Here is a 9,100-nt window from a genome sequence, read left to right as displayed (position 1 = left end):
GCGAGATTAAAAGCGCAGAGGGAGAGGAGGATGCAGAAGGAGGAGAGTGAGTACCCCAGAACCACAGCGACAAAGTGACTGTTGTGCTGATGCAGGGGTTTGGAGGTATTTAGCTGTCAGTAGCTGCTGTTCATGGCAGGAGCAGTAGGAGGGAGTGGTGACTTGTGGCAGGCTCAGTCCCTGTCAGTGGGTCCCTGTGTGAATCCTGAGAGCTGGATAAAGCAGACAGCAGACAGCTGAGGAGCAGATAGGGAGAAGAAAGGGGGGGATACAGAGGAGGCAGGAGGGGGGATACAGAGGAGGCAGGAGGGGGGGATACAGAGGAGGCAGGAGGGGGGGATACAGAGGAGGCAGGAGGGGGGATACAGAGGAGGCAGGTGGGAATCCGTGCTTAGCTGCCAACACTGGACAAGTTCAGCACCCGCTCCAGCTGGAAACCCACAACTGGGGCACCCACCAAGGATGAGCGTTTGTGTGGACGGCGGGGTGGCATCTTGCCCAGGTCGAGAAGAGTGACAGCTGATCCCTGGACCCCCAAATCCGTGTTTGAAGGACTCTCTGGCAGGGGGTGCGAGATGGAGGATTCTGCGCTGCTCCCGGGGCTTGGAATATGTGCTGAGCAGGACAGGGCAGGTGAAGAGCCAGGCTCCCCTCCAGCTGAGGGACTGGATCTATAGGCAGAGACTGGCAGCGGTGGCATTGACGTGAAAGGTAAGCCCAGCTCTGCCCTGGCACAGGGCCGGGGGGAAGGGTCGGGGGGGAGTGGGGGTTCAACTTTACCTTTGGCCTCTTTTATCATAGTTTCTCCCTGAAAAGTGATGGAAACTGGGGTGGGGTGGGGGTTGGGGCACCCAAAAAGAACCCCTTCAGTGCTGGCTGGGACTGCTATGCCCCGTGCAGAGATATGGCCAGTAAAGCAGGGGTGGTCAACTCCAGTCTTCAAGGGCCACCAGCAAGTCAGGTATTCAGGATATCCCTGCTTCAGCACAAGGAGTGCAGTCAGACTGAGCCACCTGTGCTGAAGCAGGGATATCCTGGAAACCTGACCTGCCGGTGGCCCTTGATGACTGTAGTTGAGCCCCCCTGCTGTAAAGGGGTTAATAGACCGACATACGGGGAAATAAACAAGAAGGGTGGTTTGTAAACTTTTTTTACTTGTAGGTTCTTGTAAAATGGTGTCTGTTAAGGAGGAAATAACCGGGAACACCCCCCCCCCCCGAAATAGCACCCCCCCCCCCCCCAGGGGCTGTCACTATTGCAGTGCACGGACTCCCTGCTGTCACCCCCCCCCCCCCCCGCCCCGTTTATTTGGGTACCTGGTGTGGGGGCTGCAGGTCACACCAATCACCCCCCCTCCCCCTGACTGTGCAGCTGCACTTCTAGGTCAATTAGCCGAATAATTCCTTCCCCTCGTACAGTAGTTACCAATTCCCTGGTGAGCCCTTAAAGTGACAGCGTTCTGTGCAACATCATATATCAGTGCCGAGCACAGCATGTTCACCCATGAACACAAATGCAATCCAGGGGGAGCTCTCTAATGCACAATGTGTTTTATTATATTTAGTGTTTTTTTTTTTTTAATTTTAGTACATTTTTAGTACTTTCCATATTACTTCTTATTCTTGGTTATTGCACCCCGCTTTGTTTTTTGCTTTTTAAGCTATTAGGGTGTATAAAATGATTGCCAGTCTCTCGCCTCTTCTGATGATTGAACGCCAGATACTGTATGCATTTGAAGTAGATCAAAACAGCAAGAAAGTGCTGAATATTGTTCAAAGCATTCTATACACACCTACACACCTACACACCTACACACCTACACACCTACACACACCTTACTTGTAGGCAGGCCAATTACAGGAAGTTTTTATATTAAATTGTGATCATGCATCTGCTCTAGTACATCTCATTCCTCAGTGAGCAAAGTTAATGAAGACTTTGAGATGTAATTCGCATTTTGCTGGGCGGTCAATGTTGTGGTCATTATACAGTTAACTCTAACTCCTCCGTTGCAATAGGGCTATGAAATGCATCTATCTTAATCAAGGGAGGTCAACTCCAGTCCCCATGGGCCACCAACAGGTCAGGTTTTAAAGGATGTCCCTGCTTCAGTACAGGTAGCTCAATCAGTGGCTCAGTTGGGGCTACCGCACAGGTCAGGTGTTCAGGATATCCCGAGCCACCTGTGCTGAAGCAGGGATATCCTGAAAACCTGACCTGTGGGTGGCTGGAATTTGCCGGTCCCTGATCTATAATGGTATAAATATATTGCTTTCAGCGTTTTGGCAACCAAGGGGTTAAATAACGTGATCAGAAATTCCCACATTCTGTCCCCAAAATAACAGCGTCAATTGTGACTCAATTAAAACACAGAGCAGGGGTTTCTGTTCCCCTGTGTGAAGTAGAAGGTGTCGTGTGTGTTAACAAAGCAATCACACGGGCTGCGTGTCCCCAACATGCAGTGACACATCGCCCTAATGAACCCCCAGGAAAAGAAATGGGGGTACACTCCCGGGACCCTGGGTTCTCGCTGGAAGCGTCGCCACGTTTTTCAGTATTTCGTTGTAAAAGAAAAAAGATAGAAAGGAAGGAAAGAAAGAAATAAGGAAGGTCGGGGGACATTTTTCAGTCTTTATTTTCCAAACATTAAAACACAGCCCAGGGCATTTGGTCATGACTGTTTCACCCGCAACAAAATCTCCACGGGGATTAGCCAGAAGTGACCGCCGCCGCGACACTCACTCACCCGCTTCCCCAACATTATCCGAAACCCTCCCCAATACTAACGCAACCCCATACCTTAAAAACCTTAAATCAATTACCCTAAAGTTATCCCCCTACCCTAACCCCTAAACCCCCTAAAGTTATCCCCCTACCCTAACCCCTAAACCCCCTAAAGTTATCCCCCTACCCTAACCCCTAAACCCCCTAAAGTTATCCCCCTACCCTAACCCCTAAACCCCCTAAAGTTATCCCCCTACCCTAACCACTAAACCCCTTAAAAAGTTATCCCCCTACCCAATGGGTTTTTGCAGGGAAAAAATGTAGAAGATAAATGGGCAGTCTTTAAAACATTGTTAGAAAAGCACACTTAGTGTATACCCTTGGGTAATAAATATAAACGAAATAAGTCAAAACCAATGTGGCTAAATTAACAGGTGGGGGAGGAAATGGACAAGAAGAGGAAGGCGTTTAGATTCTTTAAGTCAGAAGGGACGGAGACATCGTATCAGAATTATAAGGAATGTAACAAAAATTGCAAAAGGACAATCAAATTAGCAAAAATGGATAATGAAAAAAGGATTGCAATAGAAAGTAAGGTCAACCCTAAAAAGTTCTTTAAGTACCTTAATAACAAAAAAATGAGAAAAGAAAATATAGGACCCTTTCAGTGTGAGATGGTTAGGCAGATTATTGGAGATAAGGAAAAAGCTGAGGTATTAAACAAATTCTTTGCCTCTGTGTTTACCAGGGAAGAATCAAGTTCAATAGTAGCGCCGCAGGAGGAAGCCACAACCTCCATATTAATGAACAATTGGTTAACTGAGGAAGAAGTTCATAAGCGACTTGAAAAAATTAAAGTAAATAAGGCACCTGGCCCCGATGGCATACATCCAAGAGTTCTCAAGGAGTTAAGCTCAGTAATAGCCAAACCATTATATTTAATATTCAAGGACTCCACAAATTTAATATTGGTGTGCCGCACAAAATCTATATTTGCATATCCCTGCTTCAGCACATGTGGCTCAATCAGTGGCTCAGACTGAGCCACCTGTGCTGAAGCAGGGAAATCCATAAAAGCTGGCCTATTGGTGGCCCTTGAGGACGGAGTTTGAGATGCCCGCCTTACAGTTTCCTAGCATGGTACCCACAGTGTTAATCTAACTGCCCCCAGCCTGTACTGCATAAAAGACAAACCCAGTGTTGTACAAATCTGTCATTGTAAACAATGGGATCCTTATATGGGAATCTGAGAGAAACAATTCCCTTAGGGTCACGAAATATAAAAACAAGAGCACGATGCGCGGGGTTATAAATAAATCCCTTCCCGCTCACCTCCGGGCTGTGTGCTCTTCACAATCCACTTTCTCTTTTTCTATCCAGAAAGCGTCACTTAATTATTGAGAACTGGTAATTACTGGGAGGAGCTGCACCTGACCTCGTCTGCCTCACTGCTCAGGTGTGTATGGGAGACACTGGTCTCATGCACAGGTGTGTATGGGAGACACTGGCCTCGTATACAGGTGTGTATGGGAGACGCTGGCCTCATGCACAGGTGTGTACGGGGGACGCTGGCCTCATGCACAGGTGTGTACGGGGGACGCTGGCCTCATGCACAGGTGTGTACGGGGGACGCTGGTCTCATGCACAGGTGTGTACGGGGGATGCTGGCCTCATGCACAGGTGTGTACGGGGGATGCTGGCCTCATGCACAGGTGTGTACGGGGGATGCTGGCCTCATGCACAGGTGTGTACGGGGGATGCTGGCCTCATGCACAGGTGTGTACGGGGGATGCTGGCCTCATGCACAGGTGTGTACGGGGGATGCTGGCCTCATGCACAGGTGTGTACGGGGGATGCTGGCCTCATGCACAGGTGTGTACGGGGGATGCTGGCCTCATGCACAGGTGTGTACGGGGGATGCTGGCCTCATGCACAGGTGTGTACGGGGGATGCTGGCCTCATGCACAGGTGTGTACGGGGGATGCTGGTCTCATGCACAGGTGTGTACGGGGGATGCTGGTCTCATGCACAGGTGTGTACGGGGGATGCTGGTCTCATGCACAGGTGTGTACGGGGGATGCTGGTCTCATGCACAGGTGTGTACGGGGGATGCTGGTCTCATGCACAGGTGTGTACGGGGGATGCTGGTCTCATGCACAGGTGTGTACGGGGGATGCTGGTCTCATGCACAGGTGTGTACGGGGGATGCTGGTCTCATGCACAGGTGTGTACGGGGGATGCTGGTCTCATGCACAGGTGTGTACGGGGGATGCTGGTCTCATGCACAGGTGTGTACGGGGGATGCTGGTCTCATGCACAGGTGTGTACGGGGGATGCTGGTCTCATGCACAGGTGTGTATGGGGGATGCTGGCCTCATGCACAGGTGTGTATGGATCAGTCTCTTCAGTGCTCAGGGCTCAATCAGTTCCTGCTTCAGCACAGGTGGCTCAATCAGTGATAATTATAGCCACCTGCGCTGAAGCAGGGATATCCTTAACGCCTGACCTGTTGGTGGCCCTTGAGGACTGGTCTTGGCCACCCCTGAAATTCTATTTTGTCTCCATCGATCTCTGATGTAGAACAGGTTTATGCGAATTGGCCTGTATGATGATATAACACAGAACTCAGTCTTGCTCTCTACATGACAGCTCACACCCTCCCTCATGGATGCTTGACCTTTATATTGTGCATGGTTCTGAGTGTAGAGGCTTGTAATAGCAGCTCCTGCGCCGCACACGCAGCAGGCGGCACAGGCTGCTCCACTCCTTCCTAGCTGCTGAGTGCTGCCTGCAGGGAGCCTGTGGGAAACGTTTTTTCCCCCCAGTGATGCATGCTGTGGGATTCAAGCTCTTGGAGCGGAGACTGTATGTATAATGTGCAGAGCGGTGTGTGTACGTGTAATGTGCAGAGCGGTGTGTGTACGTGTAATGTGCAGAGCGGTGTGTGTACGTGTAATGTGCAGAGCGGTGTGTGTACGTGTAATGTGCAGAGCGGTGTGTGTACGTGTAATGTGCAGCATGCTGTGTAATGTGCAGAGCGGTGTGTAATGTGCAGAGTGGTGTGTGTACGTGTAATGTGCAGAGCGGTGTGTACGTGTAATGTGCAGAGCGGTGTGTACGTGTAATGTGCAGAGCGGTGTGTGTACGTGTAATGTGCAGAGCGGTGTGTACATGTAATGTGCAGCGCGCTGTGTAATGTGCAGAGCGGTGTGTACGTGTAATGTGCAGAGCGGTGTGTAATGTGCAGAGCGGTGTGTACGTGTAATGTGCAGAGCGGTGTGTAATGTGCAGAGCGGTGTGTACGTGTAATGTGCAGAGCGGTGTGTATGGGTTCATGCCTTTGACACATTACAGGGATGTTGTGGGTTCCTGATATATCTCGGTTCTGTCTCGGGGTCGGGTAACACTTCTGTCCCTACAAATAGACTGCAAAGTTAGTCTGGTTTCTGCTGAGACGCTCCGGGTCTGAGACACTAGTCTATTAACGATCTGTCCCCTGCTCTGTGGTTAATTACAGCACATGGACCTGTGCCACACATCGCCAGGGACACCGCCTCCGATCGCAAAACAGCGAGAACATATATCTGGGAGTATGAATAGATGGACAATTCAAGAACAGAATCTCAGCCCTCCAGTAAACTTCTGAAAAGATCTTAATAAATGTATGACATGATTACAAACAAATCATCACGACTCGTTTATAATCATGATAGATATGTAAGATCTTTTCAGACGTTTGCTGGAGGGCTGAATTTCTGTTTTTGAATTGTCTTCTGTACCAGCGAACATCCGTGGCATCCGTGGCATGATCAACTGATTCAGAGATTGTGAGTGCTCCTTTCAGCTATGTGACGGACAGAAAGAGATAGATGGGTGTGTATGTGGGAAGGAGAACATTTGGAAGTTACCGGACTAGCTCTACCGAACCTTCCTCTGGGCCTTAGGGAAAAAAGTGTATTCTGCCCCTGCTCACGTATGGATGTGAAACGTGGATCTGAAATAATTCGGCAGCTTCAGACAACGCAAAGACGTATGGAGAGATGCATGCTGGGTATTACCAGAAGAGACCGGGAAAAAAAAGAGTGGGTTTCGGAAGCAAACAAAAGTCTGTGACATCATCACACGACTGAATAAACTAAAAATGACGGCGGGCCGGACATATCCCAAGAAGAAACGACCGTCACTGGACAAAGATGGTACTCGACTGGATTCCAAGAGAGATTTAAATGAGCAAGACAACGACCAAAAGGAAGAGGGGAGGATGAAATCGGAAAATGTGATGGAGCGACGTGGAGAAGAGGAGAGGACGTGGGGGATCATTGGGGACGTTTCATCCAGCAGTGGGGAGACCAGGCTGGAGATATGCATACATACAGAACAGGAAACCAGCGCACTAGTCTTGATGCAAAAGTCAGTGAAAATGTTATTTGCAGGTGAGATCGGCATTTCGGTCTCTGTTGAGACCTTTTATTGAGATGTCCATAAAGGTCTCAACTGGGACCACAATGCCGATCTCAGCCGCAAATATCATTTTCACTGACTTTTGCATCAAGACTAGTGTGCTGGTTTTCTGTTCTGTGACATCAAATGTACTGTGCACCTCGCAGTTTCGTGTGTGTGTGTGTGTCTCAAGTAAGAAATGCTTACCAGCACCAGAAAAGACACAACAAGTATTTTGAATAAAGATATTCCTTCATTAGGTCTCCACATGCAGACACAGGTTAATTGTAATCCACGCTTCAACATTTCCGACCCCAACTGGGCCTTTTTCATCTTGAGTGAGACTCTGTTGGGGATCGAAATGTTGATGTTTGGATTACAATAAAGTATATCATCACATAGACTAGATCAGGGCTCAATCAGTAGACTGCACCACCTGTGCTGAAGCAGGGGTATCTTGAAAACCTGACTTATTGGATGCCTTTGAGGACTAGTTGGCTCCCCCTGCACTAGATGTATATTGTATCTCTGAGAAATAAGGCTATCAGACTTCTAATTACAAATTGTGTACACACAAACCCACACAGTGTAGCTTTGTGCATTGTGACTCAGTTACTGATTTGTGAACGTATTGATTATACGCAGATGAAGTTCTACATCGTTTCATTTCTAATGATTGATTTAGTTACCAGATATTCTCAACAGAGGAACCAATTGGCATTATCTCCCATAATAATGTAGAAATAAAGAGGTTTATTTTTCAATCTCCCGTCTCTGCAAAGCTGGTGCAGAACAAACCGCCTCAGATTTATCAACCGGATTTTCTTCTCCTGGTAAATCTGGGGCAGTATTTAGCAGTCTGAATACTTTGCTGAATGACACCAAAGAGAATTGCTCCAATGGATCAGTACTTTGGGTACCAACCTCCACAGTGATGTTCAGTGTAGATAATAATAATAATAATTATATATATAACATGGGTTGGAAACGTATTATTCATTCATGATAAATACACACATGCCTGTTTCACTTCCTAACGAGGAGACTTTTCTCCTGCTCCTTTTCACACCTATTAGTGCAGAGCAGTGCAGGAGGCTTCTCCCAGCACTGAAATATGCTCACAGGAGCGAAGTGAGCGGGAAGCGTGACAGAAACTTTCACTTGCATGTAGGGGTTCAACAAAGTACAAGAGGGAAGCATATTTCAGAGAATAGAAAGTGGTCTAGGGCATTTGGTCATGGGCGTTTGGATGCCACTGACCTCTCCGCTGGGACATCTCTCTGCCGGCCGCTTTGTCCCCCAAGTAAGCCCCTGGAACGTCCTTCCCCTCAATACCCGACTGGCACCCCGCTCTCTCCACCTTTAGGACCTTCCTTAAAACACACACTTGCTTAATGAAGCACATAGGTAGCTCCGCTGGCTGATACCATACATCTCATATGCACGGACCCCTTGCAGACGCACTTACCAGAATACCCGCCTATTGTCTCTGTAAGGTCTCCCCACTTACCACTTAGATTGTAAGCTCTTCGGGGAGGGACTCTTTTTCCTATTGTTTTATGTCTGAAGCACTTCTTCCCATTGTGTTATAATATTATGTCACGTGTATTACTGCTGTGAGGCACCATGTACCTGGATGGCACTTGTACATACATACATACATACATACATACATACAAGACTGTCCTGCAGCTCGTTGCATTGCACATAACAGATACAGGTTCACAGCTACACAATCCTAGCAGCAGGTGCGGGGCAGGTGTCCCCAGCAGGGAAGCGGTTAATGCAGGGGTGCTCAACTCAAGTCCTCAAGCCCCCCGCAACATGTATGTATGTATGTATGTATGTATGTATATATCGCCATTAATTTACATAGTGCTTCATAGCAGTAATACACGTGACAATCATATAAATAACAAATAACACATAATGGGAA

At 48.2% G+C, this 9,100-nt stretch overlaps 1 protein-coding gene across 2 annotated transcripts in view; it reads left to right on the top strand.

The window, feature by feature from the left end:
- Positions 1 to 362: 362 nt before the first annotated feature.
- LOC142463288 (ATP-sensitive inward rectifier potassium channel 12) overlaps positions 363 to 9,100 on the top strand; it is a 33,831-nt gene continuing 25,093 nt past the window's right edge. For both annotated transcript variants that reach the window (XM_075565829.1, XM_075565828.1), the window contains exon 1: positions 363 to 711. The gene's annotated coding sequence lies outside the window, so the exon portion shown is untranslated. The remainder of the gene's footprint in view (positions 712 to 9,100) is intronic.

Source organism: Ascaphus truei, chromosome 11 (assembly GCF_040206685.1).
Source record: "Ascaphus truei isolate aAscTru1 chromosome 11, aAscTru1.hap1, whole genome shotgun sequence".
Taxonomy (NCBI): domain Eukaryota; kingdom Metazoa; phylum Chordata; class Amphibia; order Anura; family Ascaphidae; genus Ascaphus; species Ascaphus truei.
Note: the sequence above shows the minus strand (reverse complement) of the source record. Positions and strands in the feature narration are given on the sequence as shown.